Source organism: Notolepis coatsorum (assembly GCF_963971535.1).
Source record: "Notolepis coatsorum genome assembly, chromosome: 13".
Lineage (NCBI taxonomy): Eukaryota > Metazoa > Chordata > Actinopteri > Aulopiformes > Paralepididae > Notolepis > Notolepis coatsorum.
This window is the reverse complement of record NC_140177.1, coordinates 52,836,581-52,857,423: the sequence shown is the minus strand read 5'-3', so window position 1 is coordinate 52,857,423 and position 20,843 is coordinate 52,836,581. Positions and strand designations below refer to the sequence as shown.

The following is a 20,843-nucleotide window of genomic DNA, read 5'->3' as shown; positions in this document are numbered from 1 at the left end:
CTACTGTAAATGCAGCAGAGGTTCCGAGGCAGGCCATTCCAAAGAGTTAATGCTCTAAAAAGATCTCCCCAAAGCGCTGGTTCTAGGACCTGGCAATTCAAGCTGCCCACTACTGGAACCTCTAGTGTAATGCTCATGCACAGTATAACTAAAAACAATCTGATTATGTATAAAAACAGGAATTTTACTGCTCATGACCAACTTGAACAGCACAAGTATGGATGTTGAGGATGTTCTACGAGTCGGTGGTGGCGGGCGCCTTCTTGTACGCTGTGACCTGCTGGGGCAGCGGACTGAGAGCGGGGGACACAAACAGGCTGGAAAAGCTGGTCAGGAAGGCTAGTAACGTGGTAGGGGTGGAGCTGGACTCTCTAGCGGTGGTGGCGGAGAGGAGGAGCACGTTCAGTGTTAGACTCCCAAGATGTAACACTGAACGGCACAGGAAGTCCTTCATTCAGACAGCCATTAGACTCTATAGTATAATGCATCACTGTGCCTCACTGCATCACTGAGCACATGGTGACAGTACAGCCTGGCGAAATCTTCCTGGACACTTTTCACTTTACATTTTCACACCTATTACTGTACATTTTACTGTATATTTCTGTATATTTTTGGCTGGATAGTTGTATATTTAAGATTTTAGAATGTATATCCCGGACCGTATTTTATTCTTTATTCTATTTTATTCTTATTTTTAATATTATTTTATTCTTATTCCTATTTTAGTCCTATTGCCTACCTAAATGTTTATTGTTGTTCAATGTGAGCCATCTGTAGTGCCGAATTTCCCTCTGGATCATTAAAGGATTTCTATTCTATTCTATTCTATTCTATTCTATTCTATACTGATGCTAATTTTAAAGTGCCCATCAAGTGTCCATTCTCTTACCTAATGTGCTGCCTGGATAGAATATACAGTACAGGTATGTATGTATATTACGTACCAAGGCAAGCTACAAAATTCTAGTACTACTTCTACTGAAAAGTGCTTTACAATGGGACTGGATAGATTTTTCAGTATGGGCGGCCTCAGTGGGAATCAAACCCCTAAACCTGGCAGTGTTAGTGCCTTGCTCAGAGGACCAAACACTCTACCCACTGAGCTACCCAGGATCACAACTTCCATTCTTAACTATTCCTGGAAATCCTTCGTCAGTGACCCATGCTGCACTCAGGGGGGCATACATACGTAGAATTACATCTAATAGGGAGTGTGGTAAAAAATAACCACACTTAGTCCCACCTCCGTTATGTAACACTTTCTTCCTATTGGTCCTCAAACAATGAAGTGAAGGCTAGTCACTCACTCCGTTTGCCTTCATCATTGGTCAATGGATACATCAGGCCCCTCCCCTGGTGTTGAGTCCCGCCCACCGGGCGAGAGAAACAGGTTCATCATCATTTCATGGACACTTAAAACTCCCACAAGTTAACTATTATTTTTTTCAAGCTAGCTATTTCTGGTCCTGAGTACCTCCTGCTCACTTATGTACAATGTGTACATAGTACATACACTGCAAAAAAATCTTCACAAATGTAAACTTGTCCTCAGCCCCAATGGGGTGAGAGAATAAAATTTGTTCCAGTGTAACTGAACAAAGAAATGTATTTGAAACAGGTGACGATGTCTTAAGAACTTGTTGCTTGTTTTGAAAATCCTCTAAACGATCTGGACCTATCTAAAACCCTGCCCTCTTTTCATGATCCTCCAATTCCACAAACGTTGTTTGTCCGTGGGAAGCAACGGTTGTGATTGGAGGATAAAGAAAAGGGGGTGGGCTTGAGATAGGTCAGTTGGAAGAAGTGAAATGGCCTCACCCTATTGGCAGATAAAATATATATACTGTATATATTTTTTTTTAAATGGATACTTCACATTTCATTGCAATATTCCAATATACAAACATTTGCTCCCTCCAATCACTAACACTCAAAATGTTCAAAAGCCGATTTACTGCACAAGCCAAGACTGTATGGAGAGTGAGACTATCTGGTGTCTCGCCTATTCTTGTCTGGAAATAAAGCATAGAGATGCAAATGATCTGATTCACAGGCCTTGAGTGAACCTCCAAGCCTTCACGTATGAGACATGTTCACCCACCTTCACACACAAACACAAAAACAATGCTTCCCACACACACACATACCCAAGCATTTTCAAATATCCACCAGCTGGTGTTTGTGCCAATGCACAATAGGGTGACTACGATTCTATGGTTCCCTTCTCTCTCTAATGAACTACACTCTGTGTAGAACAAGACAGCAGCCTGTGCGACTCATCACTCTGCAATGCCAGACGGTAGCTCAATCTCTATGAACTTCCTGAACTCTGTGTGGACTCTTATACCAACCAGGAGCTCTTTGTATTACTTATAACCTACAGCATGTGTTCTTTCTGGACTTCAGTAGCCTATTCCCTGTGCTTTGAATTCTAAGGTCAGGTGGGGAAAATTGTCCAATTATTATGGTTGTTGGTTGCTGTGACATTTTGAATTCTAGAGTGATATTTTTCTTCATCTTTCACGGTTATGCGGGAAGTATCCTACATTTGTCCCAAAGCTACCCGAAAATGGCTTGTTAGCATTGTAAGCATTTCTCATTGAAACTAATGGCCACTGCTAGCTTAAAAGCTAACAATCTACAGTAGCCTGTGGCTAATAATGGTAACCGCTGGTTAGAATGAGGAATACTTACAATGCTAACAAATCCATGTTTAGGTTGAACAGTCACATCAGAAACCTTTTTCATGCAATGTGACAAGTACTTCTTGAAGAAAAGATTATGGGCCACTTTCACATGTGCCTTTCTGGTTGAATCCGACCCTGGATAATTTACCTCCTTGGTTCATTTGGGGAGGTCTGAACACTCTCCAATCAAACTCAGGTCTGCTCAAAACAACTGCTCAAAACAACTGTGATCTTGGTCCACTTTCAAATGAACCCTGGAGCAGTTTGTTAATTAACTGCATTAATTTAATGAAGTTGTGTTGTGTTTTTGTTGACATTTTCCATATTTCTCCAAATGTGTGATTTTTCATTATTACAAGATTATTATTTCCACTTCTAGCAAGTTCAAAATAGACCAATAATGTCATCATACTAAACAGTCTACCAAATTGCATGCATGACAGTAAGTAGTACCTAATTAATCACCAACTGTGAATTGGGCAACGTAAAGCATATCTTTGAACATTTGTGCAAGCTATAGTGGAAACAAAACTATTATGTTTGCTCACATGTTCGTTAGGGTTTAAAAAAGTATATTAAAAGGCTGACATGGAGGGGCGGTCGGGTGGCGTAGCGGAGATTGCGCTCATCACCAATGCAAGAGGCTGCGGTCTCGACTCCCGGAGTCAGCATTGCCCTGCGGCTTGGGCCGGTCGTCATACTAACTCGTTTGGCTGAGTTAGGGGGAGGGAAGTCGTGGGTAGTAATCTGGCGTTGTGGACAGCGACGCCTACAGGTCAGGTCTGGGCGCCTGAATACTTTTACCAACGGATTTCCAGTTATGCGTTCGCGTTCTGCGCTCTGATTGGCCACTGACGTTTCTGGTTGCGCCAATCGTGTGACGGCAAGTTCTGCCACCGGTTAAGCATAGGCACTCTTTCGAAGTTGGTTAAGGTTAGAGTTTGTCTTAGAGCAGGGCGATAGAACACCAGCCCTGATTCCAAACTCTAACCTTAACCAACTTCGAAAGAGTCGCCTAAGCTTAACCAGTGATAAACTAGGCGTTAGGTAGTTTGCTGCTGTTCGAGGCGGAAATGGGCGCGTCACGCGATGTCACATGACCAGAAACGTCAGTGGCCAATCAGATCACACCAGAAACGTCAGTGGCCAATCAGATCGCAGAACGCTAACGCGGAACTGGAAATCCATTGGTAAAAGAATAGACGCGGTCTGGGCGCCTGCTCAGCGAAAGGCAGGAAATGGTGAAGGCAGCATGACCTCCCACGCGTTACGCTTCACCAATGAGAGTCCTCGCTGCCAGGTGAGAAGAGAGCCACTGGCTGTCTCCACATGTGTCGGAGGAAGCATGTGGTGGACTTCAGGGTTCCCTTGTACCGACCAGTAGGAGGAACATGCGCACAACAACCAGGTAGGGGGGGGGGGGGAATTGGCATAGCGACCAGTGTTAATTTTGGTGACTAAATTGATGACGAAAGATGTTCGTCAACGAAGGTTTTTTTATTGAATACCATGTGACGCTAACGAGACTAAATAGTTTATTAAATATCGTTGACCACAACTGAGCACACAAAAATTTAATTTACAAAAACCAGGACGAAATTTCTCTTCATGTATGTTGATATTGTTGACTAAAACAAGACGAGACAAACTAATTATAACTTTTCTTAATGCCATCGTCCCGACAGAACAGTGTGACGGCTGACGGGAGCTCTGTGTTATTAGCATTAGCTGGAGCTATTTGAAAAGCTAGTTTTAGCTGAACGTTACCTTGGCTAAAGTTGGGACTATTCATAATCCAGCTGCAGACCTGCAAGCAAAGTACAGCAAGTTGGCAAAGGAGTATTCCAAGGTAAATCACTTATTCACCACATTGTTTGTATTTCCATCTAGCTCGCGTGGCTAACCTAGCTCACGCTAACGTGGCTAACTGATCGAACTCTCGCACACAATTAATGACATAATGCAGACAGCCATACCGGTGACAATGATTAGCTTTTAGTGCCAAATGATAAGAGTCTGAGGCGGAGTCTCAAAAGAGAATGTTGAATATTTATTTTGCATAAAAAATCACAACAGATCCTCTGCTAGGAGCTAACTGAACCGGAGCCCTCTGGATAGGAAGTGCGCAACAACGTTTAACGTCCGTGTGGAACCAATGTACCAACAACCATTCCGTGGGTGAACTCATTGAGCTTAGTTGTCAATTAATGATACTAATACTAATCTATACAATCACCTGTTGTTGAATAAATACCATTACTTTCTAGTTATTACTAAAAAACAGTATATATATAAAACAGTAGCTGTAAAAATTAAAAGAAAAAAAGTTTTATAATTTATATAATATAATTTTTTTTTTTTTTATGTATGCACTGGTATCGGATCAGTATAACCAGACCTAGACAACCTCTAACTCTAACCAGACCTAGACCACCTCTAACTTTAACCCCTAAGTTAGGGTTGTGACGTAGAGGTGGTCTAGGTTCGGATAGGGGTTAAGAGTTGGTCTAGCCCTTTACATCCATCTATCTAAATAATAATAATAAATTATAATGAATGCTTAACTACCCCTAAGTTACCCTAACCAGACCTAGACCACCTCTAACTCTAACCACTAACCAGACCTCTTCCATGTGGCACTTTAACACTGACCTCAGAATGTGATTTTATATAATGTTTTTATGCAAGCAGATTGCAATCAGTGTGTACTACTACTAGTACTACTGTGTGTTCTGTTTACTTAGTTTACAGTATCCTGTTATAGAATAAACCGCTGCCAGACACAGCAGAGAGAGAGAGAGGACAGACATGACAGAGAGGACAGACACAGCAGAGAGAGGACAGACATGGCAGAGAGAAAGGAAAGACACAGCAAACAGAAGACAGACAGAGTTCAGCGTCGTCTCTCTGGTCAGAAACAACGTCACCACATCCGTAATGCTCTCTTTGATGCATACATTGGACCATGTCTACACCAACATATACTGTAGGAGCAACAATACATTGGACCATGTCTACACCAACATATACTTCCTGTGTATCACTTGTGCCGCCGACTCAGATTCCCCTAGGTTAAAAAATAAATACGCAATTTAAATAAGAAGATTTTCCATGTTGACTATTTCTGACTTTCTGAAGTTTTTTTCCATTAACAAAAAATAGACAAAAATGTCATCCGTTTTCGTCGACTAAATCTAGACTAAAACAAAAAAGACAAAATTGAGACAAAAACTGACTAAGACTAAAATGCTCAGACATTTAGTTGACTAAAACTGACTAAACGAAAAATAAATGAAGATGACTAAATATGATGAAAACGAAAAAGGAGCACTTGACACATGACTAAGACTAAAACTAAAATGAAAATAGCTGCCAAAATGAACACTGATAGCGACTAAATTGGGATGGGGAGAAAAATAGAAAATCAGGCGGAGAAAAAAAGGATTAAAAAAAAGAAAAGAAAAAGGCTGACATGCAAATGCAATGCAAAACAAAACCGAACCAATGAAAAACCTCCAATCACAACTGTTGTTTTTGAGACTCTGATTCAAACAAACAAAATACCGTCACACTATCTCTTTAATGAGGTTTCCACTGACAAGCTGCTATTAACACTTTGAGTGCCACGGACGCTTTTTGTCGTTAGTTCATGCCGCCAGTTGAATGGCAGCAACGCTATATAGCGTTTGTTTGTTGTATTTCTTTTATTAGCGATTTGAATTAATATTTCATCAATCGAGCCTCACGCTAGTGCTGCAGACTCTCTCCCATTGGGAAAATACCGCCCCCTATCGTCTCTCCCTGTGGTACTGCACCCCATTGGATTAGACTGATGGGGGGGGGGGGGGGTGTCCAGTTTCCTCATTTTACTTTTCCGTCAAGCCATCTGAAGAGACCGAAGTGATTGCCGAGCCGCAAAACAACGTGGAATACATATTTACAGTACCCAGCGCTGAATCAATAAACGCGATCGATATTTGGAATGGCGATCAGGAATTGGAATAATCTTTTTGGAGAACATCTGATCTGAGGTAAGCAATTTATTTGACCAGTCTTGGGGTAATCGGATCTGTTTTCACCTATATATCAGCGTTTGCCCCATGTGTGTGTGTGTGCTGATCAGGAAATGAGAGAATATATTTTTCAGCCCGCTTCTCTAGCGTGCATAAGTACACATATACTATCGATAATCTAGCGTTTATTTGAAAACTATTCATAAATAGGCCGAAAAAGTTTTTTTGTGTATTCCAGAATATTCCAGAAAATGCCGTTTATCACGGAATCTATATATTTTCCTGAAACTTTCAAGAAAACGAGGGCTTTTCAAAATGCTATCAAACGGAAATGGACAGATTAAAAAACAATCCGTTTCGACAATGTTGACTGCAAACAAGTCATTGATAAGCGACGGGCAGATTAGACACATAATAATTTAAGACATAGATTATGCGTTTAGAGCGCTATCATTGAAGTGGGTGGTGGCATTCAACGATAAATAGTGCACGCCACGCTGGCAATCAAAGTGTTAACAATAGCCTTGTTGGATTCTTCTGTTATCAGCCAATCTCATCTCATCATCTCCTTCGTGACTCTCTCTGTTCTGCGTTGTGTTTGTATTCAACCCCTGTTAGTACATCCGTTAGTCATAAGAAACGACACTGCAACGTGATCTCTTTCCTCAGATCCTCCTGTTTATTTTCATAAACATAGCCTCGTAATCAGATGTAACCTCTTCTGTATTGTCCTTGAGAAGTCCTAATTAATTTGTCTCAACCGTCTCTCCTCTCATTAGTCCGATGGTTCTGGGCCTTCTCGTAGCCAAACCACCATTTCCTGTTAGCCGAAGCTAGTGATGATGTGTCACTTCCCTCCCTCACCCAGCGAGGGTGGGAGGGATGAAAGTCTCTGATCAACGCGTCCGCTCTTCTGTGGTTCGTATCTCAGTCTAACCTTACCCGGAAGGAACCCACACCTCATAACATTCTCCCCATAACAACAGGCCCGCCCCTCTTCTTGTTACTATGTGACACGCTGTCTCTTTGACCCAAATCACTATAGCAACGGCTCTCTGACCAAAACCTGCCTGCCTCAGTCCTTATCAGTGTTTATGTTACAAGCTGCCGAACGACCTCGGAGCTACACACCCTGCTTGCTACCGTGGAGACACAGAACTGACTGCCTGCTACTTTTAAGATCTATAGATCCGTCTGAGTAGATGCTGTCACCCACCGATATATATACATTATATACACATTGAAAAACATAGACATCCTTCAGCCTAGAAATGTTACACTGTAGATGTCGTTTTTAGTTGGCAGTCCTCCATATTCCATGTATCTAGCACTTACAGGCGCCAGCCCTTTTTTAAACCTTTTTATTTAAATTGTCTGGCATGATGTTGACTATACATTTCACTGATCACTTTATTATTGAGACACTTAACACTGTGCTGCATCCTCTCACCAGGTTTCAATACACTGGTGTAAATATCGACGGTGTAAACGGTGCAATGCACCCGGGCCCAGAAGCTGTCAGGGGTCCATGTAGGAAGGCAATTCTTTGCCGCTTTCTTTACTATTATAGGTGGGCCCTCTCTTGTGCTCCAAGAGGGACAGGGTTTTAGCCTTCAGAAACCATGATACATGTCCTTTTCCAAAAATACGAAGCTCACCAAGCGAACGGCTATCCTCTGTATACATTGTTGATTAACTGAAATAAAAAAAAATCAAACTGTAAGTCTGCGCTGAGTTTATTACTACCAATTAACGTGGTGACCTAGTGAGTTCTGAGGAAGCCTATTGTAACAGCTGTTCAGCTTGGGCACTAAATGGTCTGTCAACGTGATGCCCCTTTCTCTGAGAGAGAGAGAGAGAGAGAGAGAGAGAGAGAGAGAGAGAGAGAGAGAGAGAGAGAGAGAGAGAGAGAGAGAGAGATTTGTGGGATGAGATGTCAAGACGCCAAAAGCGATGTTCCCTGAATAGTGTTCACTTACCCATGTACAGCATACCCATACTAATAATGTTTACATCCTGCACTATGAATACATAAACTGTTAGATAAACATTATGCATACATTAACCTAATCCCTGTGAGGAACCAAAGAATGGTCTCTCATTATGGAAGTTATGCATTCAGTAGTGTCTGTGGGTGTGTGTGTGTGTGTGACTCCACGCAATATTGCGCAAACTATAGGGCTGATCAACCTGTACTTTGGTGCAGAAAGTTACAGAGGCACAAGAATTTTTTTTTTATCCACTTTTTCTCCCATTTTCTATATTTTCTCCCATCCCAATTTCGTATCATCCAATTCAACCCTCCCCTGTCACGAACGCTGTTTCTTGCCTCCCACAAGCCGGCTGCAATGTGGACTAAGTCATACATAGCACAAGTCCCCTCCGGTACTTGAGGTAACCGCAGTCGCATCTTTTCACCTGCGCAGCGCGATCTCTCAGTGGCGAGGAGTAACGCGTGGGAGGCTCACGCTGCCCCCGACACTTCCTGATTCTACTGCGCAGGCGCACCAACCGACCTGTAGGAGTCGCTGTCCACAACGCCCGATCCCCACCCATCAGTTTCCCACCCCCTAATACGGCCAATGTGTATTAGTATGAACGACCAGCTAAACTGAAAGCAATGTCTCCGCATTCGTGACGAGCGCCTTGCCCACTACGCCACGTAGCCGCCCCAGAGGCACAAGAATTAACGTGTGGGAATATGTTTCACAACAGGCAACGGGAAGTATTTTTGCGGAATACATTTCCAGCATTCTCCATTGACTTTCATTTAGTCCTTCTGTGGAGGTGATGGTACACCTTTTTACCGCCAGAGGGTGACAACAGCGGCTTCAAGTGTTGCCACAGAGACTACTTCAAGGTGCTGTAGATGTAAAAGAAAAGTTTTTAAATAAAAAGATTTCCTGACGCCAAATGTTCACTATTTTCTCAGCATCTGAGCAACTGACTTCACCATTGAAATCTGTGCTAATTGTACTTCATAGCCAACTAGTATTGTCAGTCATCAGTGTCTAGTGGGTACATGATATGAGATCTAATTTTGTCCACAATACTTTATACAATACACAGTGATGTGTGAGGGATGAGCTGTTTCTTACTAATCGTAAAGCAGCATGATATATTGTGTCTAAAGGATTTCATCATTGAAATCAGTGTTAATTGTACGCAGACACTCAGTTGCATTTTCAGCAGGGAGGGGATCTGGGGGAAATAGCGTGAACCTCTGCATGCGTTACGTTCCCCCAGTGAAACTTCTCGCTGTCAGGTGAAAATAAGTGGCTGGCGACTCCACATGTATCGGAGGAGGCATGTGGTAGTTCTAATCTACACCCTCCCCAGGCCGACAGTGGGGCAATGCGCACAACGACCAGGAAGGGAATTGGCATAACGACTAAATTGGGATGGGTGAAAAATACAGAAAGCCCAAAAATAAATAGAATAAAAGAAAAAATAGCACATTGACAACATATGTTAGCACTTAGCAGACATGTACAAACAAGCATAAATACTCTGTATGCAGACAAACAGACATGAGAGCTATGTATGGCAGCACATACATTAGCAGATGTATAGCACAGCAACATAAGCAGACATGTACAGACAATGGACAAACAATGATAAGACGTATTAGGTACACACGATCATTGGTATTGGAAGTATTGGAAACAATGTGTGTATGCTAAAGGCACATCCACATCTCAATGAAAACCACAAACTGCATGAAAGCACTTGTGACTCACACACATCCTGAAAAGGCCACAACAGAACATAACACGTATGTGTACATGCCATACGTCCTTCATTCATTCGGGAGAAATATATCAACTATCGCATGCCATGGACATATGAGCACCCATTCTAGTTTCTCTCTCTCTAATTCACAGAGGTCCTGGGGGCGAATGGAAGCAGGTTTCAGACACAGCTGCCAATGCACTTCTCCACCCACCTGCTGGCCCCGCCTACCTATCTGCTGGCTCCACCCACCTATGTGCTGGCTGGAAAGCCTCACTGTACCACGTAAACACACATTTCTTCCAATGGCTGTATGTATCTGATGTGGATGCATGACATGCTTTGAACAAATGTGCACACAAAGCTATGTCAAGAGAAAACACTGTAGCTGTGCTATTTGAGAGAAATGCCATTGCATGTACTGTAGTGTGTCAATGTCATCACCTATCACTGCTGAGAACACCATACAATGGCATACTTGACTTGCTTGTGGTCCGACACATAAATATATTACTTGATGGTGGGTGCTGGGAGGAAAACATATAGTAGAAAGCATATTCCATTCCTGCATACTATAATGCACCAATGTAACTTAATTCATGATGTTTCAATCCAAACACAATACTGTATTTAAAGGTATAATCTGTAATGCCATTACAGCGACCTACAGTAGCGCTTGGTATTGCGCTTTGTTTACTTTTTGTTTTGCTTTGGTCTGACATGTGAGTTTGATTGATTGATTGATTGAAAACTTTATTAACAGATTGCAGAATGGGTACAATACAGTACTGCTCAATACACACAATTGTTAAGGGGATGCAGACCGTCTTGTTTCCATCATGGTCCCCCATTTTCATTTATGACATACACGACATACAGATACAGTACCTACTGTTACATCCAGACATTTATGACATACAATATATACAAGTATACTATACTGTTTAAGAGACAGAGATCATAAAAGAAAATATATACATTCGAGGGGGAAGAAACTGTACATTGGAGGGGGTTGGGGGTATGGACATTTACCGGGGCCAGTTTCTAATCGCAGCCTCCAATAGGTGCTCTTTGAGAGCGGTTTTGAAGGAGGGTAGGGATTCACATTCTTTTACGGCTGTGGGTAGGGCGTTCCACATTGTTGTGGCATAATTGCTAAGCGTGTTTAGTCCCTTGTTTGAGCCGAATCTGGGTTGAACATGATTTGTGGAACTCCCTCTGGTGTTGTGGTCGTGGAATTCACTGACCTTTGGGAAGTATTTCGACATGTACATGGGTATCCTAGTGGTGTAGTGTATCTTGTAGACCAGGCCCTTTGCAAGGTGCTGTACACTGTCGTCTACTCTAAGCCATCCTAGGTTGTCAAAATGGGCAGGGGTGAGGTGGGTTTTAGGAGTAAGGTCAAGCAGTAGTCTGACCAGTTTGTTTTGTGATGTTTGTAGTCTTGTTTTTAGGGCCTTTGAGGTGCTTTGGTACCATGAGGTGCAAGCATAGTCGTAGTACCCTTGAATGAGTGCTCCTGTTAGAGTCTTCAAGGTATTCTTGTTTACCAGAGAGGAGTTCCGGTACAAGAATCTAGTTCGTTGGTTGACCTTTTTGATTACATTGGTCGCCATTTTGTCACAGGAAAGATTTGTCTCTAGGATGGAACCCAGGTAGGTAATTTCATCTTTCCTTGTGACAATATTATCACCCACTGTAACAGAGAAGCCGTTGGCCTTGCTGAGTTTGTTATTTGATCCAAAGAGAATGGACTCTGTTTTACCCAGATGTATTGATAGTTTGTTATCAGCGAGCCAGGTGCAGATTCTGCCGAGTTCAGAGCTGAGGGCCTTTTCAACCTGCAACTTGTCCCTGTCAGAGACCAGCAGGGCTGAGTCGTCCACGAACAGGAACAAGTTGCAGTCACAATCTGATGACATGTCATTTGCATAAATTAGGAACAGTAATGGTCCTAGTATGCTTCCTTGTGGAACACCACAGCTCACTGGGGGGGGGGGGGGGGGGGGGGAGGGGTAGTGTACCGTTTGCCTCCATCTGTTCTCTCCCCTCCAGGTAGGATTGCATCCAGCTCACTGATGAACTATCAAAACCAATTGCTTTTAGCTTGTCAATCAGAATGGAGTGATTGACAGTGTCGAAAGCCTTTTGGAGGTCCAGCATGACCATGCCGCAGTATCTGCCCGCGTCCACCTCTTGTTTGATGTGGTCTTTCAAATAGAGAAGGCATGTGTCAGTGGAGTGGGATGTTCTGAAGCCAGATTGGAATTCATAGATTAGCTTTTTTTCCGCAAGGTACTTTTCGACCTGCTCGTAGAAATTTTTTTCCATGACTTTCGAGATGGAGGTAAGAATAGAAACAGGGCGGTAGTTGCCTGGGTCTAATTTGCTGCCTTTTTTGTGCAGGGGGGTCACTCTCGCAATGTTTAAGTCTTTGGGGACGTATCCCTGTTTTATGGAAAGGTTTATTATGTGGGTGATGACTGGGGTGATGGCAGCTGCTGAGTCTCTGAGGAATTTGGAGGGAATATTGTCATGGCCAGTGGCCTTGTTAGGTTGGAGGGCGCTCAGTTTTTTGAGCACCTCATCTGTTGGAGTTTAGTAACTTATTCTACCGTGGATTTTTCCAAACCTCTCTTGGCAGAGCCTGAGGTGTGGCCAGCAGTAGCAACCCCTCCCCTGTACCCACTGAAATCCAATCCAGCCATCAAGACGAAAATGGAAAAACTGTAAACAAAGTGCAGTATCCCATGTTGTCATGTTTTGCCTAGAGGTCGCCATTTGACGACGTTATAGATTCTACCGTTTTTGTTAGAAGGGACACAGACTCCGTCACTCACTGTCACAAACAATGGTCTAATAATAATATAAATGTACCTGAACCGGGTTGTTGTGAAGCCAACCCGTCCAGTAAGTGCATTTAGTACAGGTCCCGGTAGGAGGAAATAAGGTAACACTTTATAATAACACTCAGTTATAAGACCTTTATAAGGTATTTGTAGATAGTGAACTAATCATGAACAAACCATTTATATAAATTCGTAAATTATCATTAAATCATTTATAACTATATTTGTATAACATTTACAAATTAGTTATACATTATTTATAACTCATTATCAACATTGTTTGTACTTGATTTGTTCATCATTAAATAATGTTGTTTAATGTGTTGTAAGTAACACATTTGTAGATGCTTTGAAAAATGGATATGAAAACAACGACTATACCTCCATTTATTTGTTCATGTTCAACAAATGATTTGTTAAACATTCTTAAAAGATCTATAAATCATTTGCAGATGTTATTGTGTGCCCTAATCTAAAGTGAAGACTATTCATCATTAACAAATGTCTAATAATTTATTATTTGTGGACACTTATTAATACACACGAAGCAATTACCAGACTTGTCTTTTCATGTTTAAAGGAAAACTCCAACATTTTGGGAAATTAGCTCATTTAACATCTTCCCTGGAGTTAGACAAGAAGATACATACCTTTTTTTGTCTATCTGCATGCATTAGGCTTAGGGAACGCCCGCACCGTTAGCGTAGCTTAGCTTCATCACTGGAAGTGGGTCAGACTTTTACCCTGAAGTTCCCTACAGTCCCCTACAGTCACGAAATACACTCCAAATACAACTCCAAAACGTTCCTGTAAACATGTTGTGACCTGTGTATTTACCACGTGGAGAAATAAAAAATAATTGAATTAGACATTTACGTTTTCTAAGCAAATATACTCTGAACTATTTTTTGCCTAACCACTCCTCTCTGGGCGCAGTGATTTCACGCAACGCAGTGCTACTTTCTAATACTAACACCAGTGTTTGTTTACATTTTCATTTCATTCAAAGGATCTGAACCGATTGAAGTTTATGGATACCATGACTGTGGTAAGTTTTAAGGGGCTAGCGTTACACAATAAATGAGTTATAATAATACCACGAGTGTGGATTCACTCGCCCAAACCCTGTAGCCGTGCATCAAGTCAAGTCAAGTCAAGTCAAGAGTTTTATTTGTCACGGCATACAAGTATACAATGAAATGCGGGTGGTCACAGTCAGGAAAGGGGCTAACTAGGTCGATAGTCCAGCAACGTTATGTCCTATTCATCAATCTCACAATATTCGCTAACGTTAGACAGATGGAATACAGCCTTCCATCTAAAAACATAAATTAAAACTTACCACAGTCATGGTATCCATAAACTTCAATCGGTTCGGATCCTTTGAATGAAATGAAAATGTAAACAAACACTGGCGTCACGTTAAAAAGTAGCACTGCGTTGCGTGAAATCACTGCGCCCCGAGAGGAGTGGTTAGGCAAAAAGATTTTCGAGTATATTTGCTTAGAAAACGTAAATGTCTAATTCAATTACCGTACTTTTCGGACTATAAGCCGCGGCTTTTCCCCCCATTTTTCGACCCTGCGGCTTATATAACGGTGCGGCTTATATGTGGACAAAACCCCGAAAATCGAAATATTGCTTTTTTTACTGCATTGAAATGTTATTTATCTGTTCCCTTATTTGTCAAACTTAATACAACTTGTAAATGAGTTAATGTTATTTGTCCGACAGTATTGTGTCCCAATGGGAGTCATTCTCTGTAGAGGTGGGAACTTAAAGCTCAATATAAGAACGGCCATGCACCACCACTCACAGAATCGAGAGAGCAATCAATCTGTCAATCCTTTCCGTGTCCGGGCCGGGTGAGGTTTCCCGTGTTGAGTCAAATTAAGCCGCAAGCTCCACTCCTTACATATGGTAATTAAACATTAAAACACATGCGGCTTATAGTCCAGTGCGGCTTATATATGTACACATCATTCAATTTAGCTGCTGCGGCTTATAGTCAGGTGCGGCTTATAGTGCGAAAAGTACGGTATTTTTTATTTCTCCACGTGGTAAATACACAGGTCACAAGGTTTACACAGGTTTACAGGAACGTTTTGGAGTTGTATTTAGAGTGTATTTCGTGACTGTAGGGGACTGTAGGGAACTTCAGGGTAAAAGTCTGACCCACTTCCAGTGATGAAGCTAAGCTACGCTAACGGTGCGGGTGTTCCCTAAGCCTAATGCATGCAGATAGACAAAAAAGGTATGTATCTTCTTGTCTAACTCCAGGGAAGATGTTAAATAAGCTAATTCCCCAAAATGTTGGAGTTTTCCTTTAACAAATGATTTGTTAACACTAGCACAGCCGACAAGGGGTCAAATGACCCCTAGGCATTTTCAAGCTCCAGCTCTGTCACTCAATGACTTTTCCTAAAAGTACCCGTTTTATCTGGCACGGTTTCTGAAATTTCAAAATGACTTCAGGAAAATGTAATTAGAAGGTTATTCCACATATGGAATATATATGTGGAAAGTCACAGCACTTTGCAAGTGTCTAGCGCAGGGGTGGCCAACCCATGGCTCGCGCGCCGCATGTGGCTCTTTGCCCGTCAATGTGTAGCTCTTCCATCCAAAAATAAATAAATAAAAATTATAATATTTTGATTTATAATTTTTTTTTGTCACTCAAACCTGTGGTAAACCTCATATTTTTATATTAAGAGGTAATTATATAGTTTACACTGTTTATTTTTCTCATATTTCTCATATAAACTGTGGGGTAATCTGACCCCTTCCGGCGGGAATCAGTGACATTTTCTCCATGGCTCCATAGTGTTAAGACATTCATAAAACATCTATAAATCATTTGCAGATGCTATTGTGTGCCATAATCTAAAGTGAAGACTATTCATCATTAAAAAAATTCTAATACAGTTATTTGTTGACTTTTTCATCACCCGTTACAAATGTAGCTTTCGGATCCACCCTTCTTCGTGACATCAAACAGTGATAGAATTAGGACTATAGATAAATACAATTTTATTAACATATAAAATGCATGTGCACACATAACATATAGTGTAACATGGGGGACACTATAGGTCCCAGGACTAGTATGTAGAGGGAGTTTCACACGAGTGAGACTTCACGTTACATTTCGTTCTTGCTTGCTCTGCTGGACAACTCATCAATACTTATTGTATTTACTGAAAGCTTTTTGCCACATGCACCTTCATTTACCCGGCCACGCCCATTTCCGGTTATGTATATAATCGTGGAGCATGGCCGTACTCATCCTTCCCCCATCTTTCATTCTGAAGTGTTTTAGCTTCAGGGAGCAACCTTCTGTTTTGGGGTGGTTGTCTCCCCGGTATGCCGGTGGCAGAGTCAGCTCACTGGCAGAGTCCGGATTCGTCACCCCGACCCCACGAGAGTATGCCCCTGCAAGATCATGATGTCTGTCAATTGTGTCAAACTCTTTCTCTGAACCCCGACCCCGCGAGATACAGGATTGCTGGCAGAGTCAGGGTTCGTGGCAGTCAGTTCACTGGCAGGGTCAGGGTTCGGGACCCCGACCCTGCAAGGTTATGACCCCACGAGATTATGACATTATACACGGCGTACCGGATGCCCCCGGTGGTATCACAAGCAAACGCCTGGGGAGGTCTCGATGCCACGGCCTCATTGACCTCACCAGGTCCCTTTGGTCAGGTCCTAGCTCCTAGACTTGACAGAAAGCCCTGTCCCTCTAGTGGTCCATGGGGCTGGGACCTCCTCCTCGCCCCGCCGCTAAGGCTCGCTGGCGGAGTCAGGGTTCGGAACCCCTACCCCACGAGATGCCTTGCGGGCAGAGTCAGGGTTCAACGGCCCCGACCCCTCACTAGGATGGGTGTGGGGGCCCAGACCCTCCCCAGTGTTCTGATGGTTGTAAAGGGGACCTCAGCGGGTACATTTGTCAGGCCCTTCGTGTCCTGCTCCACTCCTGTTGTCCAGCAGAACGCAAGCAAGAACGAAATGTAACGAAGGTTATCCTATAACCCTAGTTACATGAGTTCTTGTGAGCATTCTGCTCTCACATGCTCAGGACCCCTGACTGTCTTCCGAATGAAGGTCAAGACTCGGGAAGGATGGGTACGGCCATGCTCCACAATTATATACATAACCTGAAATGGGCGTGGCCTGGTAAATGAAGGTGCATGTGGCAAAAACCTTTCAGTAAATACAATAAGTATTGATGAGTTGTCCGGCAGAGCAGAACGCTCACAAGAACTCATGTAACTAGGGTTATAGGATAACCTTTGTTTGTTCTCGTCAGTTTGAATGGAAGCTACATACACATTATACATTAGCAGAGCCAAGGAATTATTTTGTGCTGCCCCACACTTTTAAAGGAAAACTCCAACATTTTGGGAAATTAGCTTATTTGCCATCTACCCTGGAGTTAGACAAGAAGATACATACCTTTTTTCTTCTCTGTGCATGCAGTAGGAGTAGGAAGACATGCACCGTAAGCCTAGCTTAGCGTCAGTCGCTGGAAGTAGGTTTTTCCATTAGCCTAGTTCCCAACGTCTTCCTACTCCTACAGCATGCACAGAGAAGAAAAAGGTATGCATCTTCTTGTCTAACTCCAGGGTTCCCAAAATGTTGGAGTGTTAAGATGCATACCTTTTTCTTCTCTGTGCATGCAGTAGGAGTAGAAAGACGTGCACCGTTAGCCTAGCTTAGCGTCAGTCACTGGAAGTAGATTCCTCCATTAGCCTAGTTCCCAACGTCTTCCTACTCCTACTGCATGCACAGAGAAGAAAAGGGTATGCATCTTCTTGTCTAACTCCAGGGTAGATGGCAAATAAGTGAATTTCCCAAAATGTTGGAGTTTTCCTTTAAGGTATGAGCAGGCTAAACACCTTTTTTGTTGGTAAATCTATTCCATCATTTCCGACCTACAACTTATTGTCCTATATTTTGTGTAGTAGACATTACCGTACCGAACGGCTGTAGTGTGTACCGAACTAATACAACTGTATGTTAACCGCCCACCGGGGGCTGTTCTTTTCACAATTTAATATAATTTCTTTTTTTCTTTTTTACAAGTCGATTATTAATTTCAATATAGAATATTTGTTGACAGCCCTACAAGTACAATTAGTTACATGGAAAGCCAAACTTTCCCCCACTGTACCGAAAACCCGCACCGAACCGTGACTTCAAAACCGAGGCAGAGGCACGTACCGAACCGTGGTTTTTGTGTACCGTTACACCCCTAGTAGACGTACTTGATGTGGTGGGCGCTAACGTTACATTTGAATTATGTGTTTGTTCCTAATGTGTGCTCAGTATATTGCGGTATGTGATGATGACATGAGGGTAATAATTATTTGTATTTTCAGGCTGTATCAGCACCTACAGCCTGAAAATACAAATAATTATTACCCTAATGTAGCATACACGTTGGCCCACATACTACATACATATTATACTGAGTGCACATTAGCCAGCCAGCAACTGAATTCACAGGAATGAGGAAAGGTCCAACCACATCAAGTACATCTACACAAAATATAGGACAATAAGTTGTAGGTCGGAAATGATGGAATAGATTTACCAACAAAAAAGGTGTTTAGCCTGCTCATACCTTAAAAGCGTGGGGCAGCACAAAATAATTCCTTGGCTCTGCTAATGTGTAACGTGTATGTAGCTTCCATTCAAGTCAAGTCAAGTCAAGTCAACTGACGAGAACAAATGTGAAGTCTCACTCGCGTGAAACTCCCTCTGCATACTACTCCTGGGCCCCGTTCCCCGTACCTGGATAACTGAGTTAGCCGGATAACTTTCGGTGAAGTCTGACTTAAGCCGGACTTTCCGGTTCCCCGTACCTGGATTGTCCAAATCACCATGACAACAGATCCAAAAGTTTGAGCCTGGTCAAAAGCAGGGTTTAAGTTCAAGTTAGCCGGATCAACCATCGCCACGCCCCCGCAAAGAAGTGACAGCCCGTTTCCTGAAATTATTCCCACAGTCTACGATCTGCATTATACCATTCTGAATTACGTTTTTGTGCTCCATTCTTCCAGAGGGGGCTTTTGAAATGTAAAATAGACCCAAAATGCTGATACTAAATTCACTTTGTCCTAAATAATGCATGTTATATATACCGTGGCGCTCGCTCGGTGCGATGTACACATTATGTGGTTATTTTAATTGTAACTGGGATTAAGATGTCTGATGAGATGCGCTGTTTGACGGATTTGAGAAATTGAATGAGCCGTTGACGTCACATTAATGAATGAGGATAAAGAGATAAAACTTCATTCAAAATAAAGGATATTCTAAACACGGGTCTCTCGTTCATTAATGTATAAACAATGAATTTATCCCATCTGGCACAGTGGTGCAGCGGTAGTGCTCAATCCTGCCAACCCAGCGACCGGTGTACGAAACCCCGTGTTTCCAATATAATTTTTTGGAATATAATATTAATGATTATACGCCAAAGTAGCCTAATTTTAAGTTAAAATATTATAAATCTACATGCATTGAGGATGTCATTCTTTATATAGCTCTCAACGTGCACCAAATTGAATTATTCCTACATCGCAAAAAGAAAGGGAAGACTAGGTTTCGAACCCCGGTCGTCTGCGTGAAAGTCAAAAGAAGAACCCGTTACACCACAGTGGAGATAAGTAAAAGATCGACCATACATCAATCAATGGGAAGAGAGCCGTATCGTTATCCTGTATAACAGTTTAACTAATTATTTTCGCTAGCAAGATCTCATTTGATTATTCAATCCAGCAGGCAAGTTTAAAGAAATATAATCTGATTGATTGAGGTAATGAGGGACTTAAAATTAGCCTATAGATAACGCATTTAACTTGTCGGCGAGGCGATTGAGCCGTACTGCAATATGTTAATAAAGTTTTAAATCAATTAATCAATCAATGCCGCTAGAGAATCAGGATCTCTGCTCTCGATACGTGCTGGCTTTTCAACTGGAGCGGCCGCGCGCATTTATCCTGGGTCTCAAGTCTGGCTTGAGTTAACGAGACTGAATCCACCTTCGAGGAACAGGAAAATCCCGGCTTCAAACTTCGGGTTAACTGAATCTGGATAATGACATCTTGATCGACTTAGTTGAACCAGGTACGGGGAACGGGGCCCTGGGTCCCCCAGGTTACACTATATGTTATGTGTGCACATGCATTTTATATGTTAATAAAATTGCATTTATCTATAGTCCTAATTCTGTCACTGTTTTTATGTCACAAAAAAGGGTGAATCCGAAATCTACAGTTGTAACAGGTGATGAAAAAGTCAACAAATAATTAACTGTATTAGACATTGGTTAATGATGAATAGTCTTCACTTTAGATTAGGGCACACAATAACACCTGCAAATTATTTATAGATCTTTTAAGAATGTTTTACAAATCATTTGTTGAACATGAACAAATAAATAGAGGTATAGTCTACAAAATCTACAAATGTGTTACTTACTACACATTAAACAACATTATTTAATGATGAACAAATCAAGTACAGTTATAAATAATGTATAACTAATTTGTAAA

General features: G+C 42.0%; 1 protein-coding gene across 1 annotated transcript in view; it reads right to left on the bottom strand.

The window, feature by feature from the left end:
* Positions 1-20,843, bottom strand: part of cacna1eb (calcium channel, voltage-dependent, R type, alpha 1E subunit b) — a gene marked incomplete at its 3' end in the record, with an annotated part of 180,761 nt that overhangs the window by 135,404 nt on the left and 24,514 nt on the right. The window lies entirely within an intron of this gene.